This window comes from Chelonoidis abingdonii, chromosome 4 (assembly GCF_003597395.2).
Source record: "Chelonoidis abingdonii isolate Lonesome George chromosome 4, CheloAbing_2.0, whole genome shotgun sequence".
Lineage (NCBI taxonomy): Eukaryota > Metazoa > Chordata > Testudines > Testudinidae > Chelonoidis > Chelonoidis abingdonii.
The window spans coordinates 156,410,216-156,426,585 of record NC_133772.1 but is presented as its reverse complement, the minus strand read 5'-3'; the positions used below and the strand labels follow the sequence as shown (position 1 = coordinate 156,426,585).

Here is a 16,370-nt window from a genome sequence, read left to right as displayed (position 1 = left end):
GCTGCTGTGAAACCTGATATTTGTATGTTTGTTAATATCATGTTTCACAGCACACACTCAGCCCCAGCAAACCCTGGGACAAATTAAGCCCTGGATGGGGAGGAGGGCAGGGAGTCCGTGGGGCCCTGGGACCAGCGCCTGGAACCAGAGCCTGCTATTGCATGGATGAAACCTGAAGCCCAGTGGCCAAAGACTGACCACCTGCCTTTGGGAAAGTGGGGGCATTCACCAGCTGCCTGCACCACCAGCATGTGTCTCCCTGGAGGGGGCAGGGCCAACCCCACCCCATTTGCCCTGGGAGAGGGGCCACTGCTTCTCTTCCCCACAGCACCCCTGTTTACAGCCTAGGAGGATGTGTCAACAAGAAAAGCCCTTGGTGGCCACATGTGGCCATGGTGGTTGCATTCGAGAGACGCGGATCTAGCTTGTCTTGTCTACACACAAACTTGAGCCACCTTAGCTAGGGATGTGGCTTTAAAAACTGATTTAGTTAAACCAGAGCAAGTGTGCATAGACACAACCTCAGAAAAATAAACTTGTAACTCTGACAACATGTCATAGCTGTTAGTAAAAGTTGACTTCATAAAGGTGACCATTTGTGGGTTAGACCTCTGTAACTGTGTGTGTTCAGCTTTAGCTTAATTTCTTAATTAGAATCCCATTCTTGAATTACTATTTTTCATGAATCAGAAAAGGCTTCAGCAATCTCTTTTCCAGTCACAGGAGAAAATTAGTAGTTATGGATAAGGCTTGGAAGAACTTGCCTGCCACCTACTAGCCTGAATGAAGACTAAGCCTACAAACAAAAACACTTGTTCCCTAGAGGCAGGCAGTGCCCCTCAAATTAAAGCCACGTTTCCATCAATTTTAAAAATGTATTGTTCTGCTGTATTTAAATGGCACACTGCTGGTCAATCAACTTGCTATATACATATTATGTAAACAGTAATGTTGTCAGGGCTGGTCAAATGAAAATATATTAATTGAATATCTGACTGGCAGTTTCACTTTTTCCAGCAGAATTGTGAAAAAATGTAGTCAAAACTGACAAGATTGGTCAACTTTAACTTTGTAGTTTGTGGGAAGGTCTCAGCAGTTGCAGAGGCACCAGAACTGTTAGGAACAGGATTGCACTGGTATAATCTTGGTTTGGGTTTGTAATGTTTGCAACCTTAATGGCTAAAAGAAAAATCTTATTACCCAGAAGATATTGGTACTTTGTGGGAAAACTTCCACTGTCCCTAGGCAAGTGTAAACTCCCAAGTGCTATTTGTACAAAGTATTAGGATTTTATTCTAAATCCAGTGACGGGTGGGGGAAGAATACTATTCTGATATTTTAGCACTTAAGTCTCGCGTTGACCTTTAACAAAAAAAAAAAAAACACACCTAGGATTTCATACTGTGTAGTTGTTCTTCAATACTTAAGAGTGAAGCAAATTATTTAAACGAACTTCCCCCGTCAGGAGGACCATTTGAAGTATCATAAAAAGCGGGATAATTTTTGGTAGCGGCATTTTTGAAGAGAGAAAATAGGTGACCCGAATGTAGTAATCCTACTTTTGATACTTAGTGTCTGTCCACGTGAGGGGATGCTGGTCAATAAATGCAGTGTCAGTGCAAGAGCGCAGCATGGTGGGTTTAATGCATGTGGTCTGGGGAGGAAGTAGTTCCATAAAAGTTCGAGACGGCTGTGATGGCACCTACTTTTGTAAAAGATGGAAGGAAAATAAAGGATAATGAACTTGCATATGTTTATAGTGCTATAACTTCGGAGGGGAGGGGGAAATAAGAACTGGATGCCTTTACCTCTGCTGTTGGGTTATTGCCTCCAAATGCAAACTGTAGATCAGGCCTGCACAACATATAGCCCGCAGGCAGTATGTGGCTGATGTGGGCTCATTGTGCAGCCTGTAGGAGGTGAGTAGGCAAGCGGCAGGGTGGGGCAAGCCAATGGCTGGCTGGTTGGTTGGTTGGCCGGCCGGTGGGTGGGTGGGTGGGGGGGGGAAGAGGCCAGGGGCAGGCGNAGGCCAGGGGCAGGCTGGAGAGTGAGGGTGAGCCAGCGGCAGAAGATAAGAGACCGGCGGGCAGGCCGGTGAGCTGGCGGCAGCGGTGGGGGTGTGTGTGAGTAGGTGAGCTGGGGGTGGGAACTGAGGAGCAGGCAGACTGTGGAGGGGGGGCAGGTGAGCTGGCAGCGGCAGGGGGGAGGTGAGCAGGGGGTGAGTAGGTGAGCCGGGGGGATGACGAGCTGAGCGGGCAGGCAGTGGTGGTGGGGCTTTATACTTGGGAGGGGGTGAGGAGGCGAGCGGTGAGTTGGTGACTGACCTGTTCTACTGATCTTGGTCTCATAAAAATTGGTCCTTTTTGCTGCTTTTCTTTGTGCTGGGGGTTGTCCCAAGGCTGAAAAGAAGGTGTTCCCAAAGGAAGGTGCTTGCTTCTAACCCTCAAGGCCGTCAGTATGTCTGCTCTTCTCTAGTCAGCCCACTTGACAAGTTGCGTTGTCCTTGGTCTGGCTCCCATCCCCTCTCCAAGGGTTGCAGCTGTCTGGAGGTGCTGCCTTCCTCAGTCACAGCTCATTCATTCAACGGCAATTGATTACAAAGTGGGGGGAAGATCTTATTCTACTTCTAGCAAAAAGACATTTTTCTTTTACCTTAATTATACTACTTTAGGGGCCCACTATAACATATTACCAAGGTTCAATACCGCTGTTTCGCCTGGGCGGCGCTGGGGAAGGAGGGTTTGTTTCCATGGGACGGGCAGCATTGGGGGGGGCTGTGGCGCTGGGGTGTATATGTTTTGTGGGGTTTCAGCCCTCAGCTGTTTTCTTTGGAGTAGCATGGTCCCTGCTGCTTTACGAGATGTGCAGGCCTGCTGTAGGTATTCTAATAGAAAAATGGTTTCACTTCACTGGTAGCATTGGAACAAATGGTACCATTCTTCCTTGCCCATTTATGGAACTACCTCTCTCCTCCTCAGAGCATGTAATCAAATCTACGATGCCGTGCTTCTACATGGGGTTCCCAGCTGCCTTTTTTGTGGCTTTGTTAACAAAAAAGCAGGAAGTCTTTTGGTGTGTGTTCAGAGACATCAAAAGTGGTCTCATACGTAGGCACGTTTTTGTTAATTTAGATCTTTATTTAAGGGAAGTATTTGAATCTTAAAAGCTTCCTTCTGTTTCTGTCTCAAGTTAAACATACAAATAACACAGCTTTTAAAATAGTCTGAATAAAAATTGCTTTCCTTTTCAATAAGGTTTCACTTCTGATGTCATCCGGTAAGTGCTCCAGATCTTTACGGAATTGCTTAAGGCAGTGTTCTCAACGACCAGTCCATGGACCGGCACTGGTCCCTGAGATCTCTGACACTATTTAGGAAGGCAGCAAACTGGTCCCTGGAATCAAAAAGGTTGAGAAATGCTGATCAAACATACACAACCTGGTTTCCTAACTTTTAAAAAGCAACTTCTTAATTCATCTCAGGCCTGTTGTGTAATCATAAAACAAACAAAAAAAGAAAACACACATGCAAAATGTTCTCCCTTTGCAGGTCATATTTTAAGTATGTCTATCTTCTGTAATCATAGAATCGTAGGACTGGAAGGGACCTTGAGAGGTCTTCTTGTCCAGTCCCCTGCTGCACCCAAGACAGGACCAGTGTAACTCCTAGAGCTGCACTAACTGAACCAAAATTGGTTGTAGACACAGTACTTGGGCAAAACTCAGGGGATGTCATTTCTTCAAAATAGTAGTAGCTGCATTGTTAATAGTGGAAATATTTCTATAGAAATATTTCGTTTACCAAAAAAAACAAATGCTGAATCACACCACGTTATTTCTAGGTTTAGAGATGAGTCCTACAATTAAATTGGTAATGGAAATGACAGCAAAAGGAGTGAAAATTTTGTATAGACACACCTAACCCCCCCCCCCCCAAAATCCTCCTTTAATTCTAAAGCAGAGTGGGAGCAGTGGAGTATCCATGTACAGTATTGTCAATGACCAGGAAAAAAGCAGATCTGGAAAATGTGGCTGTTGTGCCATATTACTTGTGATACAGGCAATTATGCTTGTGTGGTTAATCATGTTTTCATAGAGGTGCGTTTCACTTCAGGATAGCTAGCTGAATATTGCAACACTTCAGAGTTCATAAGGTATGAAGGTAACTTGAGAGTAGGGTGGATATCTCTTGCATTGCCCCCTCTAGTAAAAACAAGACTAGGAAGTAAGTGAGAGTGTGTGAAATGTAGTGTTACTTTCTCATTTCTAGAAAGGCCGTAGTGTTGTGGATAACGGCTTCAGGATGTTTAGCTTGAATTCTTCCATAGGAAAGGAACAATATTATTTCTATGCTGTTGTCCATTAAGACCTTTATCTTTTGATATCTAAAAATCTGGTCTGTTTTTGAGCTGTAATAACATCCTACTCATGTATAGTACGAAGCTTTGATACTTTTACAGGTGTTTAAATGAAGGTTCATGCATGTCCTGGGGAGGGGGGCGAGAGGGGGCTTGTGCTGAGATTAGTCTATATGAAACCTATCCTGGTATTACCAGCTATTAGAGGGAAATCAGCGTGAGCACTGTGACTATCAATGTTCAGAATACAAGCAAAAACATTCCAGACACCATGTTTACATGAATGCAATAAGAGGCAAATAATAGGGTGGAACTCGTATTATATAACTTATTGGTTTGCAGTGTTGTTGGGTAACACTGCAAGGTGTAATTGAAACTGTTTATAGTGTTGACAGCTTCTAAACTTGAAAATAACATTTGCTTGTTGGTCTGGGTTCCTCAGAAGCAGATCTGACACTTCACAGTGTAAGGAATGTGGGGTTACTCAGCCATTGTACTTAGTATTTTTGCTATTTTACCCTGAGGAACTTCCTTTCCCACTTCTCTTGGAAACTGGGAATATTATTCTAGAACGCAGCCATTAACTCTATGGCTGCTTCAACTTTTCAGTTACCACCTATAGGTGTACTGCAATATGTTCCTACAGTGTTAGTTCAACATCAGTCATAATGCCCTCTCCCCACAGGGGTTGGATTAGTTTGGAACTGCCTCAGCTCTTGTGGAGGCTTTTTTCCCCGTCATATAGGGATGATTTTCAATCAGTTGTCTTAGCAGTAATTGAATCCAATGTGAGCCCAGTAGTGTATGCTATTATACCCTCTAAGAGGAAACGTTTGCTTGCGAACTTACAAGATTAGACTAAATGACTCGGTTCTGGTTGAGCTCCCCCATCAAAACAAAGTCTGATGACATGGAAGGTTCAGATATAGGGAATAGACTTGGATTGGCTGTTTTTCCTCATCTCACGAGTTTGTCAAACACTGGGACAACTTTTTTTTCTTAATCTAGCTAGGAGGGACAAACAGTTATCTGCCTTATTTTCAGCACTGTATTTATAATACAAATAAAATTACCTCATTAAAAAGAGTTGGGGACAGCCTTTGTCAACTGTATTGTGAATTCTTCGTTTTCTTTGCAATACCCAGGGCTTGCAAAAATTCACCTGCTAGCCTGAGGACTAACCAGACTTGTCAAAGGCAGATATAAAAGCTGCTGGATGAAGGTGAGGGATGCTTGGATCCCTGCCAAGGGTTCTGTGCTTGGACCTTGCTCTGAGGTTCATTTTACCAACCTTCTGCTAGCGGAGACAGTTTTTTCTATTCACCTACTACTTATCCTCAAGCCTCCTGATTGTTCGGAGGGGTCTCTTTTCCTAGCTAATTCATGGGGAGGGCCAGCAGAATGCCCGCTGTTCTGCCCTCCTGCAGACTTAGGTTTTTTGTATAATTTTCTCTGGTAAATAGCCTTTAGAACCTGCCTTGTCTGCTGTTCATAGCTTTGCTTAGCAGCTGCAGCAGAAGGAACCTGATACATTGTAATCAATTTTAGTGGTCATAGGGTACCGAGTAGCAGCAGTGAAGCTGAGTCAGTCTTCTTAGCTTTCTCAAGCAGCAGAAGGAAGTTTTGAGCAACGTTAGAACTGTCCACAGACTCAAGCCTGGTCTACACTACAAATGCTTTGCTGGTGTAGTGTTCTTCTGCTGTGATTCCTGCATCTGTACTGGAGGTTTTGCTGGCATTGCTTTGTTTGCAGGGTGCATGGGGTGTAAAACAAAACCAAAAAAACCACACACAACTGATATAGTTATGCTCACAAAATGTAGTGTAGACCTGGCCTTAGAAAAACAGTGCTGCATCTCTGAGCATTTGGAAGACTTTGGTATCAACAAGGGTTAGGAATTTTTTTTTAATTAAAGCTTCGTTTTTTCAGAACTTGGTGGTTCAATCTCCCACTGCCAGGAAAGGGGCAATTTTGCCACTCCTGGTTGGTGAAGTCTGGTCAGCCTTCTCAAACGAAAAATGGAATTGGGGATTGTCTGCATCTAAGCACTTAAAGGACTAAGTATTAAAGTGTTCTATAAACTACTAATGCGCTTGCATTATAGAACCATCTGCAGTTTTGGCCATACTTGTGATTCATAGACTCTAAGGACAGACAGGACCATCCTGATCATCTAGGCTGATCTCTTGCACAATAAAGGCCACAGAACCTCACCCACCCACCCTTGTAATAGATCCATTACAGCAGAACCTCAGAGTTACGAACACCTTGGGAATGGAGGTTATTTGTAATTGAACACAACATTCTGGTGGTGGTTCTAAAAATTTACAACTGAACATTGACTTAATACAGCTTTGAAACTTTAGTATGCAGAAGGAAAATGCTGCTTTCCCTTTATTTTTTTTAGTGGCTTGTTTAACAGAGTACTGTACTGTATTTGCTCTTTTTTCCTCTCTGCTGATGCCTGATTGTGTACTTCTGGTTGACTGGTCAGTTCATAACTCTGGTGTTCATAACTCTGAGGTTCTACTGTACCTCTGGTTGAGTTACTGAAGTCCTCAAACCATGATTTTTAAGACTTCAAGTTACAGAGAATCCGCCATTTACTTAGTTTAAACCCGCAAGTGATTTGTGCCCCATGCCACAGAGGAAAGCAACCCTCTGGCCCCCGCCAGGATCTCTGCCAATCTGAATTGGTGGGGAAAATCCTTCATGACTCCAAATATGGTGATCAGACCCACCAACCACACACCTGAATTCTATTTTTCTAATGCCTTAGTGACAACTTCTTTGCTTAATATATAGAATGATTTTTCAGTTGTTATGTTGTTTTGAATCAGTGAGAACATTCAAACAGTCCTTGAGCTGGGTTGGTGGCCTTGAGTGAAGGTTTTAAATCTCAGGTTTTGGGGTCTTATTCTCCTGAGCTGATGGGAATGGACTGTATGCAAAATGGTCTTGGGACCACTGTACAGGTGTCATTTTGCTCTTGGTCCAAGGGTTAGTACTTAATGGTCTTGCAATCTCTGGGCCTCAGGGGCATGTCTCCATTTTGAGCTGTGTGTATAAATCTGAACTTACTGCAGGTATGTCTCTTCAACTCTGCCTGAGCTAGCATAACGTGGGACGAGTTAGCCACCTTGAGTACCTGCCTAGCATCTCCGATGGGTATATATTGAAAGTGGCCTGCCCCTCGCTGCCGAAGCTGCACTCTGTTTATAGCATGCTACCTCAATTAGAGTTAGCATTGCCTTGAGCTGGGAATTGCACCCCCAGCTCAAAGTGTAGACGTACCCTTAGGCTGAGTTATTCACCAAGGCTGCAACCTTAATGACAAAATATCTCCTTGTTTCCTTATGTCTCCCACCCTGTTGTCTTTTATCTTCTAGGTAGAGTGCAAGCCCTTTTGGGCAGAGGCTCTCTCTCTGTTCTGTGCTTTGTACACCACCTAGTGCAATGAGGCCTTGCTCCATGACTGGAGCGCCCAGGTGCTCCCATAATACAAACATTAGATGAGCAACAGCCCTTTTTAAAAAACAAAAAGCTGGTTATAAAGCCCTCAGAAAACCAGAGGTACTAACCCACTTATTAAAGGTTCAGTTGGTGTGCTGACAGCTTGTCACTGGGTTCCTCTGCCTTTCAGAAGAAGGGGTGGAGTGGGAGTACTGGATCAAACAATGGTCTGTCAAACAAAGGTCATGTCTCAATGACCGGCATACATTGCTTTAAAAGAATGTGTGGTTAAACAACCTAAGAAGATTCTTCCCTCCCCCATAATGGTCACTTTTAGGAACTAAAATAACTATAAAGTGAAGGTTTCCAATCTTTTTTGTTGCACCCCCTTTTGGAGGGTCACATCCTATGCACATCCTCCTCTTTCTAAGAAACTGAATTTCTGTGGCTGCCTGGGGTCCGGGAGGCCATCCCAGCTTGGGTGCCTTGTTTGTACCCAGCCTGCAAACATCCTCTGGCTGGGATCTGCTCTGGGTGGACAACTCCAGCAGGACTCAGGCAGCCAAGCTGGGCCCCTGCCCTTGGGACCCTCCCATGATCATTCACAGGCTGCAAGCTTCTTTGGCCCTGGCACAATCCCCAGCATGTGTGTGCAAGAGCCTGTGTGAGCAGGGAGAAACTACTCCCACTCGCCCAGCACAAGCAACCACATGGGAGAACATAGTCTGGGAGAGGTTGACCACACTGGAGAGAAGATGGATGTCAACTTCATTATGAGACAGGAGGAGAAATAGCTTGGAGGGCCTTGAAAGCTTGAATAAGAGTTTGTGTGATAGAGGGGAAGCCCATGCAGGGTTTGAGGGATTTGGCATGGCCAGAGCCATGACCCAGGACAATGATTTTACCAGCAGCATTTTGAGTGGACTTGTCTCCCTCAAAGAATAGTAGGTTGAAAAGAGGTGTGATTTTTCCCTCCCCCACTTACAGCAGCTGGGCTGCCTGGGTCCCTATTGTAGTGGGGTAACTAAAACATGAACACCTTAAAAAATTTTAATGAGAAGCTTTGACAATGTTTAGTCTCCTGACTGTAATCCACCATTTTTTGTTATTTAGGGTGGAGCTGGTTGTACGGATAAGTGTCTGTTCCCTGTTTGGGGGAAAACCATAATTTTAATCACATGGAATTATAAGTTCTACATCAGGGGTTCTCAAACTGGGGATCAGGACCCCTCAGGGGGTCGCGAGGTTATTACATGGGGAGTCACGAGCTTTCAGCCTCCACTCCAAACCCTGCTTTGCCTCCAGCATTATAATGGTGTTAAATATATAAAAAAGTGTTTTTAATTTATAAGGGGGGGAGTCGCATTGAGAGGCTTGTTGTGTGAAAGGGGTCACCAGTACCAAAGTCTGAGAACCCCTATTCTACATCTATTTGTAGAAGGAAAATTATTCCTGCAACCACATGAGGCGTACCTGAAATGAGGCCCATCCAGTGTACTGTGTGCCTCATTTATTTAGAAAACATTTCTTGTTCTTCTATAACTATCAAAACAAACAATTTTATGTAATGCAATGGGCTGTATGTGTGTGTAATCGGTACTGGCTTAGAGAAATTCCCCCAAGCTGTACTTCCTTACATCAGTAACTTCATGAAGGAGTCATGGTATCTAAATTGAGGTGTCTGTGCACTGTACATCAGTCTTCTTATATGTGACTTAAGTTTTGAAAAAAATGAAGTAAATAAGGTGGTGCATTGGATGCGCCAGCTAACCGGGGCAGGAGGGGGCATTCAATAAGCTGATTTTTTTTTTTTTAAAAGCACGTTATAGAAGGACGAAACATTAAACCAGCTAATATCTCCTATCAAGGGTCCTTATGTGGAAAACTGAACATGTGCTAGTTCTCAGTTTTTTCCTGTGTGAAGTTATATGCAGTGTTGGTGCACAACAGTTCTGCACACTTGCAAATTCTGATTGGCCAGGGCTTAGCATGCTGTCTCAAATTGCCTTTGGATCAGTACTAGGAAATGTGGTATTAAATTACATAATGATCTGAAAGAGAGAGTGAAATGAAGTAGTGAAATCTGTGGACAACGCAAATTGTAGATTCGTCAGGATGATGGAGCACTATGGTAGAATGTGACGTAATTTAACGAAACCAAATTAGGCCTAAGCGGCTCCGACGATTGGTTCAGAACTTTTCATGTGAAGGCACCACTTTAAATCCAGCCAGGCCACTAATGACCAGACATGATCAGCCAGCTGGTTAGTGGGGTGCGTATGAAATGAGTTCAGTCCAGTTCCTAGTGCACAAGCATCCACATTACAGACCTCATGACCACAGTTGGAACTAAGAGCCTATCTGGGAGTCTGAGGAACTGGGGACTGAGTGAACATAGACATTACGATCCTTCCTCATGTGCAGTTGGAGCACTGTGAGGGGAAGCCGGAACTGCTGCCACACCTTTTGTCTGACTTGGGCCTTGTCTACACTCGAGTTTTGTCATCAGAAGTCAGCTTTCATTGACAAAACAGTGGAGGTGCACGCACCGCTGTGCTCCTGCCACCAACAAAACTCTCCTGCTTTGCCGACAAATTAAAGCCACCTTGACGAGAGGCGTAGAGATTTTTGTGGCAAAGTTATATCAACAAAAGTGTCAGTATAGACACTGCATTTGGTTATGTTGCTGTAAATAGCCTCCAGGAGGTGTCCCACAATGCCCATCCTGACTGCTCTGGTCAGTAGTCTGAACTCCATTGCCCTGCATCCAGGTACACAGATATCAGTCCCCCCAACCCTCCCATTTAAAGGCTAGGGAATTTTTAAAATTCCACTTCCTCTTTGCTCTGCATGGACGGCTCACATCGCATCTTCCCAGCTGACCAGGATGGCTCCATGCAGTAAATGATCTCCCTGAGTTATTGGATCTGCTGGCAGTGTGGGGAGAGGAGGCTGCACAGACCCAGCTCCACTTCAGCCATAGGGACACTGATACGTATGGTCAGATTTCTCGTGGCATGTTGGAGAAGGGCTACTAACGGGACACACAGCAGTGCCATGTGAAGATGAAGGAGCTGAGGCAGGTGTACCAGAAGGCAACGGAGTCAAACCGTCACTCTGGTGCTGTGCCAAAGAGATGCTGCTTCTATAAGGAGCTGGAAGCCATCCTCAGCAGCGACCCTGCTCCCACTGCCAGGATACTTTGGCGGGGCTGGTGATGGTGCAGAGCGGACTCAACCCCGAGGACAAAGTCATGGATGAGGAGGTTGAGTAGGAGGATGTTGTGATGCACACAGCAGGGTCATCTGGTGGTGCAGAGAGCCAGGAAGTCTTTTCCACTCTGGATGGGTCTAGCCAGTCCCAGCATTCCGTCTCTGGCGTGCATGATGCAGGAGAGGAGAGCTGTGGTAAGTGATCTTTTTGAGTTGATGATACTCAGTTATGAGGTAGAGCTGTCCTTTGCTTTGTGTATTCTAGAAGTGAGTGAAGGGATAGAAATGTACAAGACTAGCTGTGTTTGCATGTGCTTCACATTCCCCTGTGTAGCTAAGCAGTGCAGTGGAACTGTGTTAATGTGCACCGTGATTTCATGGGACTCCTCCAGAAAGATCTCTAGGAAAACTTCCTGCAGGTACCTGCCATTCCTCTACCGAAGGTTCCTTGGCAGAGCTGCTTTGTTCCTTTTCCCCGTTGTAGGAAACTTTCCTGCACCAATCAGCAATCATTTGTGCAGTGACCAATCTGGTGCATGAGCGAGCGACATAGGGACCCAGTCTGAATCCACATGCATACAGGAGATGCACCCTTGCCTCCTTGCTTACCCTTAAGAGTGAGATATTGGCTTTAATGATCCCTGCCTGTGGAAAATGGTGGTAGAATTTAAAATATTGTCCCGGATCACCTGCAGTGATCCCCTTAAAAAAACCATAAAGATCCTTAGTCCCCATCTTGAGTGCTCCCTCCCCTTTCTTCCCTGGCCCTGGGCTGAACTCACCATGTTTAGGGCATTCACGGAGCTGTGTTCTTGCCAAGGGACAGTGAGAAACTGATCTGTATTTTAAAAAAGTGTGCATTTTATTATGATTTGATGCTGCGTATCATCATGCTTCTCTTTGTTTCTTGTGTTTCTGCAGATGTGGCCTTCAGGGGGAACCCCCTACACGCTGGCGGAGTGCCTCCACCATATAAGGAACTGACCAAGGAGGATGTGTTTTGAGAGGTGCTCCAATCCTCAGAGGCCGAAAAACAAGAATGCAAGGTGTGAAAAGAGACTTTAAAAGAGAATTCTAAAACTGAGAGGTGGGACAGTGCGCTTCTCTCTCTGCCAATGTTAGAGCACCAACTATGGACATGCTCTGCTGACAGAAGGAACGTTGTGAACATGCACAAACCATGTAATTATACTGATATTTGATTGGTGACGTAACTTGGGTTGACAAAACTCTGTAGTGTAGACAAGGCCTTAGTCTTCAATGCTGCTAGCCCAGAACTTCCCACAAGCAATGAAACTCCTACTATTACTTAAAAATTGGCAACAGAGCTGCAGATGTGCTTGTCGTCTTTCCCTATATTTGTTTTCTTGGGGAAAAACGAGCTGAATGACATAAGAGAGTCTGAGCTAGCTTTAACTCCTGCAGGAAAAAGATGGCTCCTGACAGCTAAGCCATATCTGCTCATTGTGCTGCAATAGTTGAAGCAAATAAGATTGCATTTTATACTTTATACTAATAAAGTTTACAATGAATGGCTGTGTAGAAAGGGATGGTACATCCCTGATTGGTTCCAGGTTTGGTGTTCTAACAATAGCTTTTCCCTTGTATTAACAGAAGATAGAGGGAGTGAGTAAGTGAGGTCTGAAATTCTAGCAAAAGAGACATCTATCAATCCTGCCTTATGATCATTCTTCAGGGAGAATTCCTTTGTGTTGCAGATTTGAAGGGGTAATGGGGGGCGGGGGGTGGAGATCTTGCTCAAATGTAACATTATCCCTTTGCGTTTTTGTCCTAACTCTTCTGGCATATGTACACTTACCTTGATTTTGTTTAATTTCACAGTTTCTCAGGCAAAAGTTATCTTTAGTTCAATTTTTCCTTGAAAACTGTTGGTGGTCTTTTGACAGTTGACCAGGGCTGCTCAGAAGATTCTGGGAGCCTGGGGTCTTCGGCGGTGGGGGGCCCCTGCTTCGGTGGTAAGTCAGAGGCGGGGGGTCCTTATGCTCTGGGACCCGACGCCAAAGTGCCCCGAAGACCCGTGGCGGGGGGCCCCCCGCTGCCGAATTATTGTTGAAGCGGCACCTGCCACCAAAGTGCAGCCGGGTCTTCAGTGGTAATTCGGCGGTGGGGGGTCCTTCTGCCCCGGAGTGGAAGGACCCCCCACTGGCAAAGAGTGGGAGAAGAAGAAGCTGTGGGGGCCCAGGCCCCGTGAGAGTTTTCTGGGGCCCCCGGAGCGAGTGAAGGACCCCGCTCCAGGGGCCCCTAAAAACTCTCTTGAGGCCCCCTATGGGCCCCGGGGCCTGGGGCAAATTGCCCCACTTGCCCCTCCCTTTGGGCAGCCTGAAGTTGACTACCAAGTTTGTTGATGTGAAATTTTTCTGCTTTCTCCATGCCCCATTTCACCAGTGAAGTCATCTTATCTCTTCGGCTTTGGTTACGTGTCCAAAGTATGTGTGTAGAGATACAGTAATGGAAGGTGTTTGGAATAAGTTAAATTCCAGTCTTGATATTGGTATGAAGAGCAGCCGAGTCCGAACTTGGTCTATCTTCAATTAAATATGTTCTTTCTTATGAAGTCTTGTTTCTTTTGCATTTCAGAGCAGGAGAAATACTTCAGTAGCTGGTGCAGTTGTTCTTATTGTGATACAATTACTGCCTTCCGGAACGGGAGAACTTCTTTTAACTTCCTGACTCAAGAGCCTCACTTCCATTGTTACCATGCTCTGTTCTCTTGCTCCTGTCTAAGTGGGCAATTCTTCTGAGGATACAAAAGAGATCGCTAAAATGCTAAGTTGGAAACCTAATGCCACATAAGCAAGAAAAGGGTACATAGTTGCAGGCCTGACTCATCAAGCAAAAGTTTTGCTGATTATGAACTTGTAAGATTCCAGAGGGGTGGGGAGTACATGGCTACTAATGGAAAAAAAATAATTAACATCATACTTTGTTTCCTCCCTAAGATCCTGAGCAATTGAAGCTTCAGATGTTCTGGCAGAGAAATCACACAAACTAAAAACAAATGGAAAAAAGAGAGATTTAGACTGGAATAGTTCTTTCCTCTATCTATTTAGGGTACTTCTGATTCACTCCCTTTGGCAGAGAAATAGGGAAGTCTGCACTCAGATTTCTCAGGCACGTAAGAATATTCTACATCTCCATTAATGTGATTTAGGGCACGTCTCTAGGTACAGCACTGCAGTGAGCGCGGCTGTACTGGTATAGTTGTGTTGCTGCAGCACATCTGGTGAAAACGCTCTATGCCGACAGAGGAGAGCTCTCCTGTTGGCATAAGAAACCCAATCTCCACAAGCAGCATAAGTTAGGTAGGCAGGAGAAGCTCTCCCGGAGACATAGCACTGTGCACACTACAGGCGCCTATGTCAGTGTAACTTATATCGCTCAGGGGGGTGGAATATTTACACTGAGCGAAAAAATTTTGCTCACATAGGCTATAGGGTACATATAGCCGAGCACTCTATTTACAACTATATAGTTTTCCTTCTCTGCAACCTTGCAAAAGGCTATTGAAGCTTTTAAAAAAAGAAAAATTTCTAATCAATTAATAGGAGACGTAAGATAATCTACTGACATGAGATTTCCCATAAATCACTATGCTCTGTTAGTGTATATGGTGAGCTAAGGAAGCAATGGTAACTATTTGGATGTTTTCCTATATCTTAAATGAGTTTTAAATTAGTATTGGGAAAACACAAAGTCTTTTCCTGTAAACCTCTCCCCTTAGAACTGAATTAGAACTCTTGCTATGATGGATTTTGTACAACTGAGGCTACAGATGTCCTGGCAGAGAAATCACAAACCAAAGGGAAAGAGTGGGGGTTTATAGTGGAATTTCGCATAACGGCATTGTAAGAAGGTTGCTGTGAGATCTCTCAGCTATTATGGAAGTGTTTGTATTGTAGAAATACACTTAACCAATAAGCCAAAATAAGGCACACTTTACTTGAGGACTGGTGCAGGTGTTGGGGGGTGTGCTAAGACATGAGCTCAAATGCAGAATGCCTTAAAATCTGAAGAGTGCACTAAGCATAAAATAATGCACATCCTGGTACATCTTAGTATAGTTCAATAAACTGGTTAAATCACAGCAGTTTGGAACACTTAATTTTTCCAAGATGGCTTACATTTTCTGCTTATTGCTTTTACTGGAAAAATGGATTATAAGTGTCTAAAATGTAGAAACACTGTAAATTGCATCTAACTATGGACACAGAAGGGTAGGATGGGAGGAGGACTGAGGCTTATCCAGGCTAGAAATAATAAGGAGAAGTAGATTTCAGGCATAAATTGGTGTGGATTCTAACAGCATTACAGAAACTCTGTAGAGAGAGAACTCAGAAGCTGGTTCTCTCAACAGGGAGTGTAATGTGAGGAGTAAAAGGGTTAAAATCAAGGTCAGGGAGGGAGCTTTTCACTCTTTCAATGGCCTCTTGAAAGTTGAAATAATTAGGTATGTTTTTAAAGAATAAAGCCCTTTAACTGTCCAATAAGGAATATTAACACATTCTTTCCTGCTCTAACTGGATAGATAAAGGAAAGGGAGTGTGTGTGTGTAGGTGGGTAGAATCATTCTTGCTAAACTTGTTTTTGTGTAGGGAAAGTTTGTGGATTTTAGCTAAGCTATTACTAAGGGGCGGAATTGTTCAAGTGGTGATCTCAGCAGCTCCCTGGGTAGATTGGACTCCGCTGGTGTTCTTAAAATAAATACTTAGCTCTTCTCATCCATAAATCCCCAGGTGCCTTACAAAGCAAGCATCCTTCTTTCCACGCTACAGATGAGAAAGCTGAGGCCAGAGGTGGACTTGCCCAGCATCACACAGCAGACCAATGGCAGGTAATGCTTGCAGCATAAGAGCCTGTATAGTTTACTTTTGCATGTGAGAGGGAGAAAATCTGAGACAGTTTCAGCTGAGCTTGCCTGATTCAACAGGGCTTTATAAAGATCTCTTGCCCTTCTTTCTTCAGTGAGGAGGGATAGCTCAGTGGTTTGAGGATTGGCCTGCTAAACCCAGGGTTGTGTGTTCAATCCTTGAGAGGGCCGTTTAGGGATCTGGGGCAAAAATCTGTAGGGGGATTGGTCCTGCTTTGAGCAGGGAGGCGGACTAGATACCTCTTGAGGTCCCTTTCAACGCTGATATTTGATGTTTCTTTTTCCAGCCAAGAAGTTGTTGTCTGAGAGCTGTCATTGTCTCTGGTGTTCTTAGATGCATATACTAGCAGCCCCTAGCTCTGAACTCAGTGATAAAACTGGGAATCATGTCAGTTTTCATCAGGCCTGTGCAATCAGCAGCTCCTATTCTGAGGGACACCAGATACTAAACGCCATGGTT

At 44.5% G+C, this 16,370-nt stretch overlaps 1 long non-coding RNA gene across 1 annotated transcript; it reads left to right on the top strand.

The window, feature by feature from the left end:
- Nucleotides 1-10,560: 10,560 nt before the first annotated feature.
- On the top strand, nt 10,561-16,089 carry LOC142046801 (uncharacterized). The gene is made up of 3 exons (XR_012655858.1): nt 10,561-11,217; nt 11,944-12,204; nt 15,777-16,089. It is a non-coding gene; the product is annotated as an uncharacterized LOC142046801 (long non-coding RNA).
- Nucleotides 16,090-16,370: the final 281 nt, after the last annotated feature.